Genomic DNA, 26,388 nt, shown 5'->3' with positions numbered 1-26,388 from the left:
GAAATAAGAAATGCTTTACAAATGCTTTCGACACAGTTTTGGCAGTAGCTTTACGTAACGGAGTGAAAGTAACAAATTTTGAAGTGAGTTCAACAGCGACAAAGATGTAGCAAAAACCTCTGTTAGTTCTCGGAATTGGACCAAAAATGTCTACTGCGGCCATATGTCTTAATTTAACAGGTATAATGGGATATAATGGAGGAATGTGTGAAGTGGTGTCTGACTTAGCTTTCTGGCAAATTTTACATGACGCTAAAACTCGTCGTATACGTTTTTCCATGTTTGTAAAATAACAGTTCTGTCTCAATATAAGAAAACATTTTCTTGCTCCGTAATGTGCGTAACTTAAATGAGTATACCAGATTAATTTGTTAACAAGTTCGTCAGGAATGCATAATAACCAATTGTTGCTGCCAGGATGAGAGCGGCGAAACAGAATGTCATTGCGTACAGTGTAGTGGTTCCTAATCGTAACATTTTTCTTATCTTGCCAAAGGCGTTTAATTTCTTTCCACACATTGTCTTTGCTTTGCTCTCGTGCTATGTCTTGTAATGACGATGAAATAAAATTTTCAAATGGAACTTGTTGAATGTACATAACGCTGAAATTTGCTTTGCAGAAGTTGGTTGCTACGTCTTGCTGATTGTTGCTGAGAGAACGAGAAAGTGCGTCTGCTATAACATTTTGTGTGCCGGGAATGTAAACAATCGTAAAATTAAATTCCTGTAAATACAGTTTCCATCTGCTTAATCTATCATGAGTAAATTTAGCCGAAAGTAAGAATTGTATAGCTCTGTGATCTGTGTAAACGGTGGTATGTCTGCCATAAAGAAAGTGTCTAAATCTCGTAAAAGCCCATACAACACATAATGTTTCTAGTTCAGTAACGGAATAATTTCGTTCAGCAGGTGACAAAATGCGGTTTGCAAATGTGATGTTCTTAATTACTATTGAGCCATCTTCTTCAATTTCCTGAAAAATATGTACGCCTAAAGCTGTGTTGGAACTGTCGGTGGCAATGGAAAAATTTCTGGTAAGATCTGGGTGCGATAAAAGTGGAGCATTCAACAAAGCATGTTTCAGGTTCACGAATTCAGAGTGTGCTTGCTTATCCCATGACCAAATAGTGTTTTTACCTGTTAATTGGCATAATCTAGGCGTGTCTAAAGCAGAGTGATGAATAAATTTACGAAAAAAGTTAATTAAGCCCAAAAAACTGCGTAATTGTTTCTTCGTCGTAGGAACAGTAATGTCACGTAGAGTTTGAAGTTTTTCCGGATCAGGCGCAATGCCTTCTGCTGAAATTACGTGTCCAAGAAATTTTATAGAAGTTTTACCAAAATGCGATTTACTGAGGTTAACTGTGAGTCCTTGTGCATGGAAAGTTTGCAATAGTCGTTCTAAAATCAGATTATGTTCAGACCAGTTAGCTTCTGCAATAAGAATGTCGTCTACGTACGTCGTAATTCTGTCTTTAAGTTCTGTCGGAAGTATTGTGTTCAAACCGCGAATAAAAGCTGCAGAGGAAATAGTTAAGCCGAACGGTAATTTGCAAAATTGATAACAGTCGCCAAAACAGAGAAAAGCTGTATATTTTCTGCAATTTGGATGAAGTTCAATTTGCCAAAATCCCGATTTTAAATCTAGTGTAGAATAAATAGCTGTACCGTGAAATTTCTGTAGAAGTTCCTCTAATGTCTGTGGTCGATCTGTTTCATTAATAATAATGTCATTAATATGACGTGAATCAAGTACAAGGCGAAGTGAGCCATCTTTTTTCTTAACAATATGTAGCGGGTTTATGTACGGACTAACTGCCGGTTCTATAATTCCTTGGTCGAGCATATCCTGCAATTCTTTTTTAACTTGTTCTCTGTGGATATATGGAATGGGATAATGCTTTGCTTTAAATGTATCGTGCTGTTTGACTTGAAATTCGTACATAAAGCCGGACATAGTACCAGGAATGTTATCGAAAACTGGAGCTTGCTGTAAAAGAATTTTGTGTAATTGCGTTCGTTCGTCGTCTGTATTTGCACTGCTCTGTTTAACTTTGTCAGTAATCATCTGCATTACGTCGTAGTCAGTTTCGTCTGGAGTATTATAGTTGTGTACGTACGTATCCGTGAACAATGTGGGATTACAGTCTATGTTACGCAATACTGAAATGACCTCTGTACAATTAATTGTTTCCTCTTCTGATGATAATGAGTGCTGAAATTCTAAAGCCAATTGCACATTTTCGTCCTTCAACATTAAATAAGAATTTTGAAAGTCAACCACTGCGTCGTGTTGTACGAGAAAATTAGTACCTAAAATTACGTCTGTTAGCAACAAGGGAACAATCCAAAAATTTGAGTGAAAAGTATGACCTCCAATACAAAATGATAAATGCGTCTGTAATTTCACATCCACTCCTTTACTCGATACTGCTCCTTTCACTTTCGTTTTGCCTAAAGGAAATGTAGGATAAATATTCTCTTTGTTGCACTCGTTGAAAGTTTCCTCATTAATGACTGACATAGGTGATCCGGAATCAATTACTGCTGAAAATTTCGATGAACCTATTTTAACTTCGATGACAGGATGTGAAATGGTTTTCTGAACAACTGGTTTTTCCTGCAAAAGAGTGTCTCTGATATCGTCAAAAGTAATTACATTCTCGTGAACAACATTTTGCGTGTCAAAAGTAGTGCTTGTGTTATTGGAAGATGCGTCCTGAACAGTATCTAGTCAAATTCTATCTGACGTGTTACTATTATCAGGAGGATGTTGTGGCATTTCTACTATTTGAACAGTTCTATTACTTCTTCCAGACGTATTACGCTCTGGATGATACCTACTGTCGGGTTCATTCATGAGAATAGGTTCTTGTGGTTAATTTTGCTGTTGGTATGACCGACTGTTGTTAGATGTACGCTGAAAACTATCGTCATTATTTTTACGTCTATCGTAATAGTCATTCCTATACGGTGCATTGCGATAGGAATTGAAAAACTGTCTTCTCTGTACGTAGTTATTTCCTTGCTGCCGTGCGTTACTATTTGTTGTATCAGGGACTATACGTGCACGCGGTGAAACATTAAAGCCTGGTTGACCTTGTGCATTCCATTGTTGGTTAGGTATGCTAACCGGCTGACTTTCATGCTGTTGTGGTGGAAAACGTCTATTGTTACCAAAATGTGATTCCTGTTGCTCAAAATTTTGACGATATTGATAATTAGAATTTTGTCTGTTATTAAAGTTTTGGTGGTTATCATTCCTAAAGCGTCTGTTACTTTTCCTATTGAAATTACGCGTCTGATCATAATTGCTGTATGTTTGTTGACCTTGGTTATTATACGAAAAATTTTTGTTTACGAAAGAATAATCAGATTGCTGTACTTCCAAGAGCTGTAACAGATCTCTGAATGCTGAAATATTTTCCTTTTGCTGACCGGTTAGAAGTGAAACTCTTAATGACCGTGGTAATTTAGAGATACATAATTGAATGAGTGCGGATTCACTATAGGGTTCACTTAAATACTGGTTTTGTTGCACCATGTGTTCAAAAAATTGCGTAACACTGGGAAAATTGGAGTTCTCATAATTTGGTAAACTAATTGGCTGATCTTTAATTCCGCGCTGTGTCGTCTTCGACCAGTACGCTGATAGAAAAGCATTCTGAAATTCCTCTACTGAATAACATTGTCTCGCGATCGGTCTCATACGAGTTGCCGGTTCGCCTTCCAAAAAGCTACAAATAAATTCCAGTTTGTGCGTTACAGGCCAAGTCGGTGGAAAAGCAAAGCTAAATTGTTGGATCCAATCTAGCGGGTGAATCTGTGTTCTGTCGTTTTTAAACACTTTAAATTTTCTTACTGACAGAAAATGTTTGTAATCGAAATTATCGTCTCTGTGTGATGGAACGGAATCAGGATTGCAAGAAAATCTGTTGAACTGTAGTTGTTCGGAATCTAAGTCCCGTACTCTCTGTAGATTACTCAAATTACACGCGCTGCGTGAATCTGGCAAATGTTCGAAAAATGGCGTCTGCTGTGATGCGTTATTAACTGAAATACTTTTCATTTCTGTTACTTCCTGTTGTAAACTAGACAACTTTCTGCGCAACATGTTATTAGACGAATCAATTTCATTAATTGTCTGCTGTAAATTTTGAAATTCAGGTGTTTGATTAAACGAAACCGGTGAAGTATCATCTGATTTATTGTCATTAGTACCTTCGATGACGTCAATACGACTGGCCAATTCATCACATTTTTCAGTCAGTATTTTAACCTGATCATCGGTTTTAGTGTCTGTGGCATTAATCTGGTTTTGCAATTTACGTGTAGTTTCGTTCAGTTTTCTAACGTCAGCTTTGACGACATCGGAATCCTGTGTTAGTTCTAATTGTTCGAGTCTGTCGGTCACTGTTTGAATATCTATTGTGTGTGTATCTGTTTTTGATTTAAGATCCGAAATTTCGTCACGTAATTCTGTGTTCGACTGTTTGAATGTATTAATTTCGTCGGACACTGTGGCAATATTACTGTCTACATATGTTTTTGCCTTCGCAAACATTTTGCGTTTGTCTTCCTGTCTCTGAGCAGTGATTGTTTCCATTACTTGACGTTTTACTTTATTTTGATCATCAATAAATTTGCGGAAACGCGTATCACTGTTTTGTATGTGAACACTAAGACGTTCGTTAATTTGAGAGTTCTGTTGTTCGAATTTCGCGTCAATCTTTGCATCTACTGTGCGCGAAAGTTCTGCTGTCATTGCTTTAAATTCGTCGCGTAATTGTGTAGCTTTTTCAGAGCATTGTTTAGCGACTCCGCTAATTTCGTCTCTGAGTGTTTCTGTTGCAGCTGTTTGCAATTCCCTTAATTCCTGAGCAACAGACTTAATTTCTTCGCTACTTTTTCGTGAACAAGCCTCAATTTCCTCGCGTAACTGTTCCTTAGTGTCATGGCACTGCGCGGCAACGGCTCTAATTTGTTCACTTAGCTGTCTGGAATTGTTGTCTAATTTTTCATTTAAGTGTTGTTTAAGATTTTCGTTATCTTGTTTGTTCTGTTCTCTAAGTTGTTTGAAATCCTTACTCTGTTTGTCTTGTTTTTCATTAAGATTGTCTAATTTTTCATTAAACTGTTTGTTCTGTTCACTAAGTTGTCTGAAATTTTGTTGCAAAAATGCCATAATTGGATCCGATAGAAAATTAGCATTTCTGTTCTCTGTGTTAATTAATGCTGGATCTGGAATTGTCTCATTTTCCGTAACCACTTGGTTATTCTGAGATTCACAAAAAGGTTTGTCAGTCGGATTTACACTGTCAGACATTATTTCGGAATTAAATAAATCCGTCGCACTTTCAGTACATTGTCCGTTTTCATTAGAAAAATTTCTCTGCACGTTACTTGAATTTTCCAAACCGGATGTGTTAGGCTGGGCAGCGCTCATTACAATAGTGCTCCCCGCGTCATGAATTGTCGTCAAGTTAACAGAGGAGACAATTGAGTTCGTTTGTTCATCATTAAGACAAAAATCATCATTATTGGTAGCTGGAACGCACTGATTGTCGGTGAACGCAGGATTGTCATCATTACACTGCGTGTCACTAGTACTATTGGTAAAGTTATTTAATTCGGTCATTTCGTTCATGATACCTCGCGATACACTATTCACTGTCTTTCGCGGCATTTTCACAATAGTCACAATTAATCACAAAACAAATAAGCACAATGCAAAATCAACACACAAATACAACAGAGCAACGAATTGCCGTTGACCTGTAGAAAGAAAGTCACAGATTAGTAAAAGCGTTGCGCCAATTTCTAATTATATCTAAGCAATAAGAGCAGATATCTGACTTTTTTCTCAAAAGATTCTCAACGAAATACGATCCTGGACCGGGTGTCGCCAAGTGTAACCTCCCCACAAAAATATTCGAATGACAATACTTAATAGAAATGGAGCAAAAATATTAATGACAAAGACAATTAAGCAAAATTTAGCAATCTGACTCAAGTATAAGTTCTCCACACAAAATGTAAGATAATCCCATGATAATGAAACTACAGTGATAATCAAAACTCTATTTAACCGAAATGTCGGTCTTTGTGGCCCTGTTCGAAATCAGGATTAATTTCTTACCTTAATATAACTGCATGTCAAAATTCTGCTCTTATTCTGCGCCAGGAGGAGATGCATCGCAATAATTAAATTTTTTTGAAGTTAACTGAAAATTTTCTTTAAAGGAAATGGAAGGAATTCGAATCATTGTTTAGTTAAAAATTGCTTTGAAATCAGATTATTATTGGGGCGATTTGAAAATTAATTACAACGAATATAGATTAGATTATGTGATGAGCGCAAAGCTGCATGAATACTTATTTAATAAAATTATACCTCATCCTGAATCTCGACCATTGCTGTGCCGACGCCCGCCGACTGCTCTGGGCTACCACTACTCACAGACTCCTAGCTAGCACTACTGAGGACTGACTACTACAGACAGACTGACTGCTCGCTACTGCGAGTCGAGCGCAACTGCTCTGGTCAGAGATTCTACAATGTCTCAGCATCGCTGCCGCACAACATACGTGTTTCACACTGTACTACTGATAAACGCTGTACGCACTAGCGTGAGAAATTTTTAAGACTGTGGGAATGCAGACGACGGGGAATTTTGTATCATAATATGTTAAGTACGTTTATGGTAAAAGTAAAGCCAATTCGAGTGCAAATGAAAGTAGTTAATAACGTAAAATATAAACAAAATCTCAGAATGTTAAATATTTATTTCGGGAAAAAGTACAGTTCGAAAGTGTGATATTTGCTGATTGGATAATCATGAAAAGCGCGGACTAACGCGCCTAAAGAAAACTGACCAATCAGGACGGAGTATTTTTAGCGCGTCTTATCTCTCGTAGATATAGAATGCTTACAGCAGTCTAGAGTAGTAGGAGCCCAGACTTTCAATGGTACTGCCGTGCGTAGTACGAACTCCGAAGAAGCTATAATTTGCGGATTTTAGTTGTGCTACACGTCACAAAAGTGTTTTAAAGTGAAGGCATATTTATTTCGGTGTGTTTTTTAGAAAGTACGTATTTTTTAAAATAATTTTGTGTGTGGGAATAGACAGTATTTTCGCATGGCGTATTGAGCAGATTGGTGACTAAAAACCTGAGTGCATTAGACACAAATAAACTGAATAGTGTGGCGAGCATTTTCATTTAAGAACAATCCGTGCTTAGTAGCTGTTCAGATTTCGGGAAATATGCTACCACAAACTTGCTAACGTGATTGAAAGGGTTTGTGTGTGACTGTATTAGGATTAACACGGGCTTCACAGTGAACGTGTAAATTATCAAACTTCAAATTATGCCTAAGTTTTGCCAGTATTTCCACCTTTAATTCATAATTAAGACCTTTTCCCGATTCTTGGAATAGTTGCGTTGTATGCAGCCTTGTGCGAGTTGCAGTACGGTAGGTTTCTGCTCGGCTTTCCTACCGGCGATCTGCTGCAACGAGTTCACAGATAGGTGCTGCTAATGGAAGAAAGAAACTGCGCCGCCGCACTGTGTTTTTCATTTACAGTTATGTTGTTCTACCAAGAACCGCTGCAAGAATCAGTTAACATGACAAAATTTTCTTTTTGCGACATATTAGATCCATCCAAAAACCTCTAATCCCGCACTCCACCCCTTCCCAAGCCACCCGCACATTATCAGTCTAAAAGACCTCAAATTTGGTACAGCTTCCTCGTGTGCACTGACTTTACGCAATCATAGTAATCATGTTGACCCTAGACCCAAATTGGTACTAGATAATCTACAATGATGTGACAAAAACCGGAAACGAAAACGACTTCTCGAATCACAGAATGGCAGTAGGACCGTGAAAACGATGTGTAACGAAGACTTCATACCAGATTCGCTGTTCGTAGCTTTAATTTATAGCGGATTCACAATTAAGTGCCTGGCAGAGGATTCAGCGAACCACCTTCAAGCTACTTCTTCTCCCCTCCCACTCTCGAACCGCGCGCGGGAGAAACGAACACTTAAATCTTCCCGTGCGACCTCTGAATTCTCTTACTTTATTATGATGATCATTTCTCACTATGTAGGTGGGCACCAACAAAATATTTTCACACTGAGGATGAATCTGGTGATTAAAACTGAATAAAAAAACACTGTTACAACGAAAAACGGCTTTGTTTTAATTATTATCACCCCAATTCGCATGTCAAATACAGGGCATTTTTCCCCATTTCGCGATAATGCAAAACGAGCTGTCCGTCTTTGAACTTTTACGATGTCCTCCGTCAATTCCATCTGATACGAACTCTGCACTGCATAGCATTACTCCAGAAAAGGGCGGACATGCGTAGTGTAAGCAGTCTCTTTAGTAGATCTAATGCATTTTCTAAATGTTGACCAACAAATCGCAGTCTTTGCTTTGCATTTCTCACAACATTATCTGTGTGATAGTTCCAGTTTAAAGTTATTCACAATTCTAATTCCTAAGTATTCAGCTGAATTTACAGCCATTAAATTTGTGTGATTTATCGTGTAAATAAACTTTAGAGGATTCCTTGTATTACTCACGTGTGTGATTCCACACGTTTCGTTATTTAGAGTAAATTGTCACTTTTCACACAATACAGATACGTAGTCTAAATAATTTTGCAAATGGTTTTGATCATTTGACGACTTTAGGAAACGGTAAATGACAGCATCATCTGTAAACAGACTAACAGAACTGCTCAGATTGTCACCTAAGCCGTTTATGTAGAACACAAACAGCAGGTGGCCTACATCACTTTCTTGAGGAACATCGGATATTACTTTTGTGTTACTCGATGAGTTTCCCTCAATTACCACGAACTGTGAGCCTTACGACATGAAATCACGAATCCAGTCGCACAACTGAGACGATAGTTCATAGACATGCAACTTTATTAGAAGTCGCTTGCGAGAAACAGCAAAAAAATGGTTCAAATGGCTCTGAGCACTATGGGACTCAACTGCTGTGATCATAAGTCCCCTAGAACTTAGAACTACTTAAACCTAACTAACCTAAGGACAGCACACAACACCCAGCCATCACGAGGCAGAGAAAATCCCTGACCCCGCCGGGAATCGAACCCGGGAACCCGGGCGTGGGAAGCGAGAACGCTACCGCACGACCACGAGATGCGGGCGAGAAACAGCATCAAAAGCCTTCTGGAAATCTAAAAATATGGAATTAGTTTGACATTACTTGTCTATACCCGTAATTACTTCTTGAGAATAAAGTGCCAGGTGTGATTCACAAGAACGATATTTTCTGATACCTCGTTGGCAGTTTCTCACTAAATCTTTTTCTCCGAGGTAACTCATAATGTTCGAACACAGTGTATGTTCCAAAATCCCACTGAAAATCGACATTAGTGATACGGGTCTATAATTCAGTGGATTACTCCTATTTACTTTCTTGGGTATTGGTCTGACTTGCTCAACTTTCCAATCTTTAGGTACGGATCTTTCGACGAGCGAGTGGTTGTATATGAGTGCTAAGTATGGAGCTATTGTATCAGTAGACTCTGAAAAGAACCTGACTGATGCGCAGTTTGAAAAAGAGGCCTTGCCTTTATTAAGTGATTTAAGCTGATTCGCTACTCTGCGAATATGTAATTCTAGTTTACTGACGTTGGCAATTGTTGTTGATTCGAATTCAGGAATATTTACTTCGTCTTCTTTAGTGAAGGGGCTTCGGAAAACAGAGCGTAGTAACTCTGCTTTAGTTGCACTCTCATCAATTACGTCGTCACTGTTATCGCGCAGTGAAGGTATTGATTACGTCTTGCCGCTGGTGTACTTAACATACGACCAGAATCTCTTTTGGTTTCCTGCCAGATTTAGAGACAGAGTTTCCTCCTGGAAACTGCTACAAGTGTCTTACAGTGTAGTGCGCGCTAAATTTCGAGCTTCTGTAGCATTTTGCCACTGAAAGGGGTTTTGCGTTCTTTTAAATTTGACATGCTTTCAATCAAACATCGATAAAATATCTCGCTAACTATTGATCACTAGGACATGAAACTACGACGCCTGGTCAGTTTATACACCCTCAACATAGATCCGCAGTAGGTCATAATAAGTGATTTCAACAGTCGGAATATATTTAACAACTGTAAGGTCGCAATCTGTAAAAAGGGGAATAGGCAGGGCTACGGAAATTACCGGGACGTAAGTGCGATGCCACCATTAGCATGATTATAGGGGAGAATCTTAAGAGAAAGAATGGGGGTGGTGGTCAGATTTTCTGAAGAACAGAAGGGCTTTCGACCAAGACGCTTATTCATGGAATATTCACTTTATGATATCTAATAGAGAAGGTAATTTCCAGAGGGACAGAGACCTACTTAGTCTTCGTGGAGGTGCAGAAGGTGTATGACACAGTACCACAAAAACGGTTGTGAACAAGTATGAAAAACAGTGGTCTGTTTACTACTCAGATCCAAGTAGTAAAAAAATGGTACAAATGGCTCTGAGCACTATGGGACTTAACATCTATGGTCATCAGTCCCCTAGAACTTAGAACTACTTAAACCTAACTAACCTAAGGACATCACACAACACCCAGTCATCACGAGGCAGAGAAAATCCCTGACCCCGCCGGGAATCGAACCCGGGACCCCGTGCTCGGGATGCGAGAATGCTACCGCGAGACCACGAGCTGCGGACTCCAAGTAGTCAAACAGATCTATACTGACTGTGTGAGGGCTGTCAGGGCAGGAAATTCAGTGGCACTGGTGCTTCCTGTTACAAAAGGGCTATGCCAAAGAATGCTACAGCACCGATGCTATTTAAAATCTTTTTGGAGAAAGCACTTAAAACCTGGAGGCGCAAAGGTGAAGGCTTCAGAGTCCCTGTGGAATATACGTGCTTTGGACTTACAAGAGAAATATCACAGATGGGGCCTTACAGTTATCTTCACGACAACAACCTAATATTTGAAGTTGGCAACTATTCATATGGGCTCTGGAACTTGGAGCTAGTAAGATCAGGGGATGCAAGTCTTTTAAGAGGAAGTTTACTGTATTTTGGTTCAAAATATCGATTTTTTTTAAAATTGCATTTTTGGATCCATAAAATTGTTTAATCTACCCCTGAAACGGTTTTTCCGAATACGGAACGGAAATGTTTGTTATTCGCGGTTGAACAAAAAAATGCACCTGCCTGAAATCTGCCTTTTTCACGCACCAGTTTTTTTTCTTTCGGAGGACGAGCTATTGTACCGGTACTTGGGAGGAAACACACAAAATTCAAATGAAAGTTTGAACGCGTGTGTTTGGAAGTTAGCCCCCAAGCGTTTGCATTCTGGTGCGACGACTGTGGAGATTGCGACTTTCCTGGCAGTGAGCAGCTTCAGATAAGGGTATTCAGTAATTCTGAAGACCAAGACAACGATGGACGTCACCCTGGGACTCTATTCGACGCAGTTCGCCAAGCATTCGGACGACCACCGGATTCAAGCTGCCTAAAACCGCTTGTCACCGGCCGTACGACCGGTTCTGGAACAGCGCAGGATGGCCCATATCGAGCAGAACGCCCACTATGAGGAAGAGGAAGGACTAGTTTAAGGACCCGGAATAGCAGATTGAACGTAAGTTGCATAATATTGCATTTATATGTAGTCAAAACTTCAAAGGCGTTTTCATCGAACTGACTTTTTTTTTTTTTAATATATAAATCGCGCGGTGTGGTAACTTCAAATCTACTGAACCGATTGGCATGATTCTTTGTTTCCGACGAAGCTAACAAAATTTTCTAGGAGTTGTACCACTTTTATTCCGATCCATCAACTATAAATACTTTTACTAGTCAAAAAATCAATGAAAAAAACCCTATGTTTCCAAATGGCCGCCATTTTGTTTCCTATGGTCCAAATAACTTAAGCGAGGTACAACTCCTAAAGAATCTTACATACTCCGCCAACGTCAACTCAATTTTGATTTCAGACTAGCCGGCTGACCTGTGACATACCGCTCGTGGAAGTCTACATCGAAATTTTGTTTCGTTCCGACCGACCTTCCGTCTTTTCTCTTCGACATTTCGGCTCGAAAAAATTCCAGTTTGTAGAGGAAATGTCAATAAAAATTTTGACCACATTTGTCATTGATATCTACAACACACCCCGAGAAAACAATTCTCAAAGATCATGCTTTTTTCGGGCCAAAGATAGTAAACCCTCCCTTAAGTATCTGAGGGATAAGACGTCTTCAAATGGAAAACGTGAAGATGACGTAAATAATAAAATAGAGCAGGGAAAGAGGGCCGTACGACAGCTGTACTCTGTCCCTTATAATAACATGTAAAGAGAAGGTGGAGAAGGGAGAAAGAAAAGGAAAGGGGAAGGTCTATTGATATCAGATGCATCAGGTCTTTGTGCAGCATCAGCGGCGAAGGGTGAGAATTTGTGCCGTACTGGGATTCTAAAGCGGGATCTGCTGCTTAATAGGCATTTGGGTTAAGCCAGACACAGTGTTTATCTCCTCTGCGCGAACCATCTCGGCGTGCCTGTCGGCCGAACCACATTCCCACCTAGCGCCACCTACCCGCAGTCCCAGTCAATGCTCGCTACTTACAAGGGAACCTACCCATCGCACCCCCCTCTGATTTAGTTATACAGGGTGTTTCAAAAATGACCGGTATATTTGAAACGGCAATACAAACTAAACGAGCAGCGATAGAAATACACCGTTTGTTGCAATATGCTTGGGACAACAGTACATTTTCAGGCAGACAAACTTTCGAAATTATAGCAGTTACAATTTTCAACAACAGATGGCGCTGCGGTCTGGGAAACTCTATAGTACGATATTTTCCACATATCCACCATGCGTAGCAATAATATGGCGTAGTCTCTGAATGAAATTACCCGAAACCTTTGACAACGTGTCTGGCGGAATGGCTTCACATGCAGATGAGATGTACTGCTTCAGCTGTTCAATTCAATTGTTTCTGGATTCTGGCGGTACACCTGGTCTTTCACGTGTCCCCACAGAAAGAAGTCACAGGGGTTCATGTCTGGCGAATAGGGAGGCCAATCCACGCCGCCTCCTGTATGTTTCGGATAGCCCAAAGCAATCACACGATCATCGAAATATTCATTCAGGAAATTAAAGACGTCGGCCGTGCGCTGTGGCCGGGCACCATCTTGCATAAACCACGAGGTGTTCGCAGTGTCGTCTAAGGCAGTTTGTACCGCCACAAATTCACGAAGAATGTCCAGATAGCGAGATGCAGTAATCGTTTCGGGTCTGAAAAATGGGCCAATGATTCCTTTGGAAGAAATGGCGGCCCAGACCAGTACTTTTTGAGGATGCAGGGACGATGGGACTGCAACATGGGGCTTTTCGGTTCCCCATATGCGCCAGTTCTGTTTATTGACGAAGCCGTCCAGGTAAAAATAAGCTTCGTCAGTAAACCAAATGCTGCCCACATGCATATCGCCGTCATCAATCCTGTGCACTATATCGTTAGCGAATGTCTCTCGTGCAGCAATGGTAGCGGCGCTGAGGGGTTGCCGCGTTTGAATTTTGTATGGATAGAGGTGTAAACTCTGGCGCATAAGACGATACGTGGACGTTGGCGTCATTTGGACCGCAGCTGCAACACGGCGAACGGAAATCCGAGGCCGCTGTTGGATCACCTGCTGGACTAGCTGCGCGTTGCCCTCTGTGGTTGCCGTACGCGGTCGCCCTACCTTTCCAGCACGTTCATCCGTCACGTTCCCAGTCCGTTGAAATTTGTCAAACAGATCCTTTATTGTATCGCTTTTCGGTCCTTTGGTTACATTAAACCTCCGTTGAAAACTTCGTCCTGTTCCAACAACACTGTGTTCTAGGCGGTGGAATTCCAACACCAGAAAAATCCTCTGTTCTAAGGAATAAACCATGTTGTCCACAGCACACTTGCACGTTGTGAACAGCACACGCTTACAGCAGAAAGACGACGTACAGAATGGCGCACCCACAGACTGCGTTGTCTTCTATATCTTTCACATCACTTGCAGCGCCATCTGTTGTTGAAAATTGTAACTACTGTAATTTCGAAAGTTTGTCCGCCTGAAAATGTACTGTTGTCCCAAGCATATTGCAACAAACGGTGTATTTCTATCGCTGCTCGTTTAGTTTTTATTGCCGTTTCAAATATACCGGTCATTTTTGAAACACCCTGTAAGTTGGCCCAGTGGATAGGCCTTGAAAAACTGAACGCAGATCAGTCGAGAAAACAGGAAGAAGTTGTGTGGAACTATGAAAAAAATAAGCAAAATATACAAACTGAGTAGTCCATGGGCAAGATAGGCAACATCAAGGAGAATTTGAGTTCAGGAGCGCCGTGGTCCCGTGGTTAGCGTGAGCAGCTGCGGAACGAGAGGTCCTTGGTTTAAGTCTCCCCTCGAGTGAAAAGTTTACTTTCTTTATTATGATCTGTCCATTGGTCATTGACGTCTCTGTTCACTGTTATAAGTTTAGTGTCTGTGTTTTGCGACCGCACCGCGAAACCGTGCGATTAATAGACGAAAAGACGTGCCTCTCCAATGGGAACCGAAAACATTTGATCGCAAGGTCATAGGTCAACCGATTCCTCCACAGGAAAACACGTCTGATATATTCTATACGACACTGGTGACGGTATGTGTGTCGCATGACAGGAATATGTTGTCGACCCACGTAACTTGTACATTTGGCGAATGGGTAAAAAGATTCTTCTACCTTGCACGATTTAGGTTTTCTTGTGGATGTGATAATCACTCCCAAAAAAGTGATGAAAACATAACGGACGGACAGATAATAATTTTCTGAAAATAAATGGCTAAACGTTTCACTCGAGGGTAGACTTGAACCAAGGACGTCTCGTCCCGCAGTTGCTCACGCTAGCCACGGGACCATGGCGCTCCTGAACTCAAATGATCCTTGATGTTGCCTATCTTGCACATGGACTACTCAGTTTCTATATTGTGCTTATTTTTTTCATAGTTCCACACAACTTCTTCCTGTTTTCTCGATTGACCTGTGTTCAGTTTTTCAAGGTCTATCCACTGTGCCAACTTATAACTAAATCTGAGGGGGGTGCGATGGGGAGGTTCCCTTTAGAGATTCCCGGTGGAGGGGGGACGTAATGGTGCATCCGCACTGAATTTTATTGATTCATTGCCCTTCGAGGCGAATCAATGGAATCAATGCTTGGTGTCTCTTCTTTTGGACATATTCGAAAGAACAGACACCACGCATTCATATAATTGATTTCACTCGTCGCCGCTGATGCCGCACCAAGTCCTGCTGCATCTGATACCAATAGCCCCCCACCCCCTAACTCCACCATCACTTTACATAATATGTACCACAGCTGCGGATTCCGCGTGACGTCTGATCCTACGAACCTGTTCTAAGGAACGGACATCACGCATTCATATTTTTGTAATAACAAAACAACAAAAAGGACTAAGTAGGTGATCTATCGTTCAGTTGTTGAAAACATCGCTGTGTAAGGACCAGAAACTCGGGAAATAATCGATCGTCAGAGAAACTATTGCTGGACAAGCTTTGCTCGACTGCGAACAGGCTCGAGATTTCCCGATATGCCGCAGCGTTCGATACGATATCGAGCTTGTTCGAACAATCACGTGACATTTGACTCGCGCGGTGCGAGTGCAAGGGATATGCAAGAAAGTACGAACTAGCATAAATCTGACAATTTCGTGAAACATTGTAGGAAACAGTATTAAATCCTACCACTGTGCAAACTCCTATTGTGTTTAAATAAATTTACTACACGAGTTTCTCTTGTATATAATCGTATAAACATTTTTAAATAAAGGTACCAAAGCCGAAAATGTTTCTCTCCAAAAACCATATCTTGACTGAATTTAGTATAATATTTTAGCTGATTATGAGAGGCTGTAGATATTTACCGAGTAAGTTGGAAGTGAAAAATTCAGTCCGTTTGCAGATATTAGAATAACAGATAAGAAGTTTACCAGACTCTAATCAGTTTGAAAATAGGACGGCAACATTCAGCTGAAACAGTCAAGACAACTGATCAAGGATTAAATACCGCACAAACAAAATGTGCCCTAAGAACGTGACTGTAATTTTTACAGCGAGAACAAATTTCGGCGGGATTACCGTCTCGCAGATAGTACCATCCGAACTCACTAGATCGTGGGACGAGCAATAGCTCCGAGAATTACACAGAATACATGATTGGAATCTTTTATTTATTTATTTGTTAACTGCCGTCGGTACGCGTGACCTTCATCCTAGAAGATGCTTCAGTCTGTATTTCACAGATATTGTTAAAAGTCTGAGTGCATTAAAAGCTCTAAGACTGGTCGTTATACTAGTACCAACTAAATCGTAGATTGTGAAAAGATCTAATGGAACCCGAGATCTCCCGAACTGTGAGGCGAATTGTTGGAAGAGGTCGAGTCGTGTTCAAATGTAGTCCTGAGGGAAAACAGGTGCTTGCCCCTGAGTTGGACTTTTGGAGGTGACGATGTGGTATCTACAAACTGGACCGTGTACGAAATACCAACATAAGAGATTCTTTAGGTGTCGGTAAATCAATAATAGACGCCATACGGATGAAATATCTAAAATAATACGGATATCTAGAAAGGATGGACGATAGCTGATGGCTAAAGAATGTTTGGCAGCGGACCGCATCCGAAAGAGGTAAGCTGTCTAGGAGGGCCTGAGGTCAAGACATGCGGGAGGCAATGGATGGTAGAGGACAACAACAACGAGGGTGGCGAGATTGGAGGAAGGAGAATACGGGAATCGAGAAGTGGCGCCCGCCATAGAGTAACCGCAATAATATGATGATGATGATGATGATCACATGTGCCTGGTCGCTGTTCTTCTGCGGCGGTCGGACAGTCCGTACTAACGCCTGAGTAACGTCCAATACGCTCCCAAAATCGCCTCGAATCCTACAGCCGTACCGTTTCACGCAGTTTCTTCCCAATGTGACGTTGTGCCAATTCTTAACTGACTGCGCGACCATTTTAGTAAATTCACTCAGATACGTACATGTAATCACATGTTATGCTTTCGGATCTCTCGGCTTGTCCTACGTCTAAGAAGTGACACGTCAACGAAACTCCGTGGGCATCATACCTACAGCTGTCGTGTTCCAGCAGTCCTCCCACGCACACGTGACGTACTCGCGGGGGAGACGTGGCGCATGCCGTCGCCCTGTTCTCGCACTCGGGGCGTATGAGTGAGTAATGGGGACGGGAGCGTGTCGCGCTGACGGCGGCAAAAACCGCTGACGCTAAAGTGCCGGCAGCCGGCTGACAGCGTCTCTAAATCTCGCCGGCGCTCTGCTCTCTGTACGCGGCTGCCGCCCTTCTTGTATTACAGGCCCTGCTGACACTCCTCTCTTCATCTCGCGTGTACCTGTCGCCAGCATCTCGTACGTCTCTTTCCGGACACTTGCAACATGCCACCTGGGCCCGGGGAGCCTCCGGGATCTCATAGTACTACGTACAATTCAGCACCAGCAGGAGAACGGCAAAAGGATTGCAATATCAACAAGAAAATATAAAAAAGGACCTCTGGAAGTCGCTCGGTACAGCTCCGTACTGTTGATCAGTTTTACGATTGACGAGTTCTGAAAAGATTTTATTCAGAGCTAGCAATGTATGTCATTCTTACCGTACAGAATCCATCAGATGTAAAAGTAACTTTTGATGTACACCAAAGGAGTTTCATAGAACCATTACTATTCACAATATACAAGGTCGTGCTAAAACATAACGCCTCCGTATATTTTATGTAAAAACTCGTGAATATTTTTAAATAAGAAAACTTTATTAACATCCTATGTCTTTGTTCTTCATGTCTACATATTTATTTCTCAGCATTTACACCCTGGCGCCGAGCACATTTCTCTCGACGAGAGACTGAAGATCGTGTTGTTGATGGAGCCACAACCTCACCTCCGTTTACACCTCCCCATCATTATCGAAGTGAAGTCCGCGAACTTTTTTTTTTTTTTTAAGTTTTGGAAACAGCTGAAAATCGGATGGGACCAAGTCGGGATGTGTGGAGGATGATCGAGTACTGAACTGAAGGTATCGGATTGTTGCAGATTTTGCATCGCTTGTGTGTTGTCTGACACTGACGCTGACAGGAAGCGTGCTCCAGTGTGGATGCTTTTAGTTTTCTGAGCGCTCGCAGTACTTACAGAGTTCATGGTGGTGCCTCTAGGCATGAATCCCGAATGCAACATGCCTTGAACATCCCACAACACTGTGGGCATGATCTGACCTGCTGATGGCATGGCGTCGCTGATCCTCTGTGGCGGAGATCCATTGACGTCCTCTAGTTTTCGCTGTCAGAGTGGTGAACCCAGCTTTCACCACATGTCACAATTGTTAACGAACGCATCGTCCTGATGTTCAAAACGCAGAACAAATTGTTGAGAGACGTCTAGTCACGTCTGTTTCGCGTCAGGAGTGAGCATACAGGGCATCCACCGTGCACAAAGATTTCTGTACCGTACTTCTACAGTGATGGTTTGTTCAGGCTCTCGTGATGTTCCATATCTGTCTGAGAACTGTATCTGTGTTATTCTACGGCTTTCTCTGATGAGTACATCATTCCGATTTCGATTAGTTTCGTCGGTTGCCATAAGTGCTCGTCCACTTTGAGCTCTGTAGCACACGTTGAGGTTAGCAACACCATTTCCTTCATTATTAGCACGAACAAGTCAACATCGCACATTGCTGATGTTGATACAAGCATCACAGTACATAGCTTTCATTCTTCCATGGATTTCAATTGGAGGCACGTTTTCTGCGGCTAGAAACACGATTACAGCAGGCTCTTTCTCACACACCGATATAGTTACGATACGCACCGACATAGTTACGGTGTATACGATACGGACAGCCTCCCCCCATTCCCACCAAAACGGAGAGGATTGCAATTTGCGCCAGCGTGACGTAATACCTCAACCGATGTTGAGAACAGAATAAAAAATTTGGCGGGATTATTTATGAGCACGTCGTGATATATTAATAACCCAGTAAGTAACGTTGGAAACTTCATCAGAATGTTCGCAGATGATGCTCTCGTATACGGAGAAGCCGGTACTTCAGGAAATGTCGCGAAATGCTGGGAGACCTATAGAGGATCGACACTTTGTGAGGCGCCTGATAGTTGCCTTCAACACAAACACGTGTAATGTATTGCGCTTGAATAGCTGGAAAGAGCTGCTATTGTATGATTACAAGATGATTGAACAATGAATTAAAGTAGTCACAGTCATTAACTGCCAGGGAACACAAGTATAGAGTGATGTGAAGTGGTACGACGACATAAAAGAAAAGCAGATGCCAGACAGATTCATTGGAAGAATTCTCAAGATGTCCAGTCTACCGGCGAACGAAGTAAACCCTCGTCTGAGCGACACTGAAGTATGCTCGTCAATCTGGGATCTTTACAAGACAGAATTGATAGTAGAAATAGGGGTGATCCAAGAAGAGCAGCACGTTCGTCACAGGTTCATTTACTAATTGCGGAAGTTAAAGTTTCTCATCACATTCCAGTACTAGGCGCGACATTACAGATTCTGTGCATCAAGGTGTGGCTAACTATTACTTTCCGAGAGCGTACTGTAAAATTTCTGGTTCTGGGAGCCACAATCTTTATTCCCACGCTTCACATCTTAGTTGAGTGAAGATGCAGTAGTTGATGCAGGACGTCATAAAAGGAGCGAGTTACGTACTGAACTTGATACACCGTGTAAAACTGTCAGTAGAAATCACGTCACCTGAATAGTCTTGTAACCTCATTTGCTGCTGTGATAAAAGGCAGAGGAGCTGCCCTCGGGCCGTAGCATTAAAATTCAATTTTCGTTCATTAATTATTTCTAGTGTACAGTTCAATTCTTTTTTACAATAATACGAAAGATTTTCTCAACGTTAATTTACCATCACATAGTCAAAACTTCATGTTAGTACTTAATTTTGGAGTGAGTGCTCTCTTTTTGAGAGAACTGAAGGGCGATCTGAACATGTACTACAACAAACGATTTGAAGCCCAAAAGATGTCACCATCGTCTGTTGAAACCGGTTGTCTTAAATAAATTTTTAAAAAATGCGATCTTGACTGCGGAATGGTTTTTATAAATTTTGGACAAGTTATAGTATGTATGACTAGCCACCTTGGTTGCACGATATTGTCAAATTGACTGGACCGAGCGAGGTGGCGCAGTGGCTAGCACACTGGACTCGCATTCGGGAGGACGACGGTTCAATCCCGCGTCCGGCCATCATGATTTAGGTTTTCCGTGGTTTCAATAATGACGTACCTCAGATTATTACTAGGTTTATTACAGGCCCACAGCAACAGGAGCGGACTCACGATCTGCTTGCTACCTCTGTGCCGAGACGACAACCTCACTTGAAGACGTCAGACGAGTAGACACTTCCAATATTTCAGTGTTTTACTTGGATAGGACAAGACATAACTACGCTCCTTACACATGCTGTTACTGTAATACAAATGGAGACAATTACGTGCCATCTACGATAACACGGAAGAAATTCGCAAACGCACTCTCTATCTTACGACTGACTCACGCGATATTCGATACCGACGACAGCGTATATTAATTACAACCTAGAAGGGTCAAACAAAATACATATACCTCGCCAAAGGGCTGTGAATATTGTAACCTCCCCACAGAAATGTAAAACAATGATAATGTGCCAAATGTTAACTTCCCACAAAATTATGTTAAATAATAATGCAAAATGGAACCAAGCTTAAACTCCCCACAAAATTGATAAATGAAAATTGACCAAAAACCACAATAAAGTCAATTAACTAATGAACCATGTAGGAAATGTAACTTCCTAACAGAAATAATAATGTCTGGTAAATCTTTTAAAGGGCAGCATCGCTGACCTTCGGCCCTGTGAAATACACTCCTGGAAATGGAAAAAAAAACACATTGACACCGGTGTGTCAGACCCACCATACTTGCTCCGGACACTGCGAGAGGGCTGTACAAGCAATGATCACACGCACGGCACAGCGGACACACCAGGAACCGCGGTGTTGGCCGTCGAATGGCGCTAGCTGCGCAGCATTTGTGCACCGCCGCCGTCAGTGTCAGCCAGTTTGCCGTGGCATACGGAGCTCCATCGCAGTCTTTAACACTGGTAGCATGCCGCGACAGCGTGGACGTGAACCGTATGTGCAGTTGACGGACTTTGAGCGGGGGCGTATAGTGGGCATGCGGGAGGCCGGGTGGACGTACCGCCGAATTGCTCAACACGTGGGGCGTGAGGTCTCCACAGTACATCGATGTTGTCGCCAGTGGTCGGCGGAAGGTGCACGTGCCCGTCGACCTGGGACCGGACCGCAGCGACGCACGGATGCACGCCAAGACCGTAGGATCCTACGCAGTGCCGTAGGGGACCGCACCGCCACTTCCCAGCAAATTAGGGACACTGTTGCTCCTGGGGTATCGGCGAGGACCATTCGCAACCGTCTCCATGAAGCTGGGCTACGGTCCCGCACACCGTTAGGCCGTCTTCCGCTCACGCCCCAACATCGTGCAGCCCGCCTCCAGTGGTGTCGCGACAGGCGTGAATGGAGGGACGAATGGAGACGTGTCGTCTTCAGCGATGAGAGTCGCTTCTGCCTTGGTGCCAATGATGGTCGTATGCGTGTTTGGTGCCGTGCAGGTGAGCGCCACAATCAGGACTGCATACGACCGAGGCACACAGGGCCAACACCCGGCATCATGGTGTGGGGAGCGATCTCCTACACTGGCCGTACACCACTGGTGATCGTCGAGGGGACACTGAATAGTGCACGGTACATCCAAACCGTCATCGAACCCATCGTTCTACCATTCCTAGACCGGCAAGGGAACTTGCTGTTCCAACAGGACAATGCACGTCCGCATGTATCCCGTGCCACCCAACGTGCTCTAGAAGGTGTAAGTCAACTACCCTGGCCAGCAAGATCTCCGGATCTGTCCCCCATTGAGCATGTTTGGGACTGGATGAAGCGTCGTCTCACGCGGTCTGCACGTCCAGCACGAACGCTGGTCCAACTGAGGCGCCAGGTGGATATGGAATGGCAAGCCGTTCCACAGGACTACATCCAGCATCTCTACGATCGTCTGCATGGGAGAATAGCAGCCTGCATTGCTGCGAAAGGTGGATATACACTGTACTAGTGCCGACATTGTGCATGCTCTGTTGCCTGTGTCTATGTGCCTGTGGTTCTGTCAGTGTGATCATGTGATGTATCTGACCCCAGGAATGTGTCAATAAAGTTTCCCCTTCCTGGGACAATGAATTCACGGTGTTCTTATTTCAATTTCCAGGAGTGTAATTAAATCTGATAATTTCCTACCTCAGTAAAACTGCATCTATATCTGCTCTTATTTTTCGGCACAGCTCCGTGCAATGCTGGCCCATATTTAATTTTGATTCTTGGAGGAAATGCATAGGAAATATTATTTAACTTGAAATGAATCTTTTTCTTTAAATGATTTACTTTATAAAAGGTTATTATTGGGCATCATTTTTTGAAGAAATTACTTACAATTAACATATGTTATTAGCTGAGCCCAATTTTGCTTCATTTACCTTCCACTATAATACACATCGTCCACGACAATCCCGACCAGATTCGGAAGAACAGCACGCCGTCGACGCATGCCGACGCCCGCTCAATACAACCGTCCACTCGCTACATGCAACTGCTCCAGACTGCTACAACTCTCCAACTGACTACTCTCTCTGCCCACCCGCCACACACAACTGCCGACTGACTACTACTGCAGACAGAATGCAACTCGCAACTGAACACTCGCGCGGTCAAGCGCAGACTAGCAACGATAAATAACTCTCTGGTCAGAGATTCTGTCATGCCTCGCCATCGCTGGTAATGAATACATACGTGTTTCATAACCCTCCACTGGGGGGGGGGGGGGGGGGGGCAAAAATTTGGCAGCGATGGTGAGTCATTTGGACTTGCCATGAGCAACAAATTTTTTCTTAACTAACTAACTTTACAATCACAGAATATACAGATATATAGGTGTAGAACATGAAGTAAATATAGTGTACATGCACTGAGTACAGAACATATCAGGTAACGACAAAATATATATACAATGAGTACAGAACATATTTACAAATGGCAAAAGTGCATATGCACTGTAGTTGAGAGCAAATCACAAAAATGTATATGCAATGAGTAGAAATCATGTTTACAAGTGACAAAAGTGCACATGCACTGTAGTTCATAACATATTTGCAAATCACAAAAATGTATAGGCCATAAATGCAAATCATGATAACAAAATGATTTTTTTTACTATGTCACAAGAATGAGGATAGGAAAGGGAAGGATTGCGTCATGGTTGTAGCACTATAGGTTGCACGCAGCTGTACTGAAAGTCCATATCTTTCTACAGAAGCACAACACCAAGTGAGGCAATCTAAAGTTCTTTTCCCAGAAGTATTAATCAGCGTAGCCAAGACACTGAAATGCCGTAGTAATATTCCATGTTATCCTTTTGGTAGTACATTAGGTACACCAAACAGTGGAACCATAATAGCATCTTCATCGCTCATGGTGGTGGACAGCATGTCGTGTCAACACCACGTTTTTGTCTGTTACAGCAACGTAGAATTAGTGCAAAAACCAAATATAGTGCTCCATGATCATGAGGATATACAGGACAAACGGATATTGCAGTAATTCCAGGTAATTAGGTTAGAAGGTGAAGGACATTAAGTCACATACTAGTCTTCATTGAGAATTACACTAGTAATGGGTGGCACTCATTGCCCAGTTATTGAACATTTCTGCACCATGTACGTAGTATTACAGAATAATGTTCATGAGTAACTTTACAGAGAATATTGGCACTCATTGCCTAATTACAAACCATCAGAAGTCATTTACGGAGAACATTGGCACACATTGCCTAATTACAAACCATCAGAAGTCATTTACAGAGAACATTGGCACTTATTGCCTAATTACAAACCATCACAAGTCATTTACAGAGAACATTGGCACTCATTGCCTAATTACAAACCATCACAAGTCATTTACAGAGAACATTGGCACTCATTGCCTAATTACCATCAGTAGTCATTTACAGAGAACATTGGCATTCATTGCCTAATTACAAACCATCAGAAGTCATTTACAGAGAACATTGGCACTCATTGCCTAATTACAAACCATCAGAAGTCATTTACAGAGAATATTGGCACTCATTGCCTAATTACCATCAGAAGTCATTTACAGATAACATTGGCACTCATTGCCTAGTTACCATCAGAAGTCATTTACAGAGAACATCGGCACTCATTGCCTAATTACAAACCATCAGAAGTCATTTACAGAGAACATTGGCACTCATTGCCTAATTACAAACCATCACAAGTCATTTACAGAGAACATTGGCATTCATTGCCTAATTACAAACCATCGGAAGTCATTTACAGAGAACATTGGCACTCATTGCCTAATTACAAACCATCAGAAGTCATTTACAGAGAACATTGGCACTCATTGCCTAATTACAAACCATCACAAGTCATTTACAGAGAACATTGGCATTCATTGCCTAATTACAAACCATCGGAAGCCATTTACAGAGAACATTGGCACTCATTGCCTAATTACAAACCATCAGAAGTCAGTTACAGAGAACATTGGCACTCATTGCCTAATTACAAACCATCAGAAGTCATTTACAGAGAACATTGGCATTCATTGCCCAATTACAAACCATCAGAAGTCATTATTGAAAATGATTTAATAAATGATATAATTAATCTAATTATAGTAAACATTGTCCTCATAGCTCATCTTATTACATTAATCAGTGGCATTCATTTGCCAGTTACAAAGCATTTTTTTGTGCTAGTAATGCATTGCGTTGGGTTCGATAATTAAGAACAATATTTGCTTTTGAGTTATTGCTGCAAATGAAAATGTGTAACGTCATTCGTCATGAGTCAGCTGTATCAAGATTATGAAACAAGTAGAGTATATGTAATCACATTCATAAATGACATGGGTTTAATGAACAACTGCTTATAGTACATTAATTTCATGAATAATTTCTCCTGCAAAATATACAAAATGGATTATTAAACTGAAAGAAGAAACGCATTTTATGCTGAAATGTAATGAACTTCGAATTAACAGGTAGTGAAATGTGTATAAAAAATATGTGTGTTCCCTAGCTGTCCTTTCCAAAACCTTCAGTCATCCTACTATGCAATATAACACATACTGTCAAAACGAACTGCAACAAATACTCAAATAACAACATAGCGTAAATACATAAACTTCAACATCATCCTCATGAAAAACTTCATTATTAATAGCTGCATATTTCTCATCATTATTCATCACCATTCATTATCATCTGCAAAAAAAATCACTTCATTATTCATTACACCTTCCCCCATGAACCATGGACCTTGCCGTTGGTGGGGAGGCTTGCGTGCTTCAGCGATACAGATGGCCGTACCGTAGGTGCAACCACAACGGAGGGGTATCTGTTGAGAGGCCAGACAAACATGTGGTTCCTGAAGAGGGGCAGCAGCCTTTTCAGTAGTTGCAGGGGCAACAGTCTGGATGATTGACTGATTTGGCCTTGTAACATTAACCAAAACGGCCTTGCTGTGATGGTATTGCGAACGGCTCAAAGCAAGGGGAAACTACAGCCGTAATTTTTCCCGAGGACATGCAGCTTTACTGTATGATTAAATGATGATGGCGTCCTCTTGGGTAAAATATTCCGGAGGTAAAATAGTCCCCCATTCGGATCTCCGGGCGGGGACTACTCAAGAGGACGTCGTTATCAGGAGGAAGAAAACTGGCATTCTATGGATCGGAGCGTGGAATGTCAGATCCCTTAATCGGGCAGGTAGGTTAGAAAATTTAAAAAGGGAAATGGATAGGTTAAAGTTAGATATAGTGGGAATTAGTGAAGTTCGGTGGCAGGAGGAACAAGACTTTTGGTCAGGTGATTACAGGGTTATAAATACAAAATCAAATAGGGGTAATGCAGGAGTGGGTTTAATAATGAATAAAAAAATAGGAGTGCGGGTTAGCTACTACAAACAGCATAGTGAACGCATTATTGTGGCCAAGATAGACACAAAGCCCATGCCTACTACAGTAGTACAAGTTTATATGCCAACTAGCTCTGCAGATGATGAAGAAATTGATGAAATGTATGACGAGATAAAAGAAATTATTCAGGTAGTGAAGGGAGACGAAAATTTAATAGTCATGGGTGACTGGAATTCGTCAGTAGGAAAAGGGAGAGAAGGAAACATAG

The sequence above is a fragment of the Schistocerca nitens genome, chromosome 7 (assembly GCF_023898315.1).
Source record: "Schistocerca nitens isolate TAMUIC-IGC-003100 chromosome 7, iqSchNite1.1, whole genome shotgun sequence".
Classification (NCBI taxonomy): domain Eukaryota; kingdom Metazoa; phylum Arthropoda; class Insecta; order Orthoptera; family Acrididae; genus Schistocerca; species Schistocerca nitens.
This window is presented reverse-complemented; position numbering follows the sequence as displayed.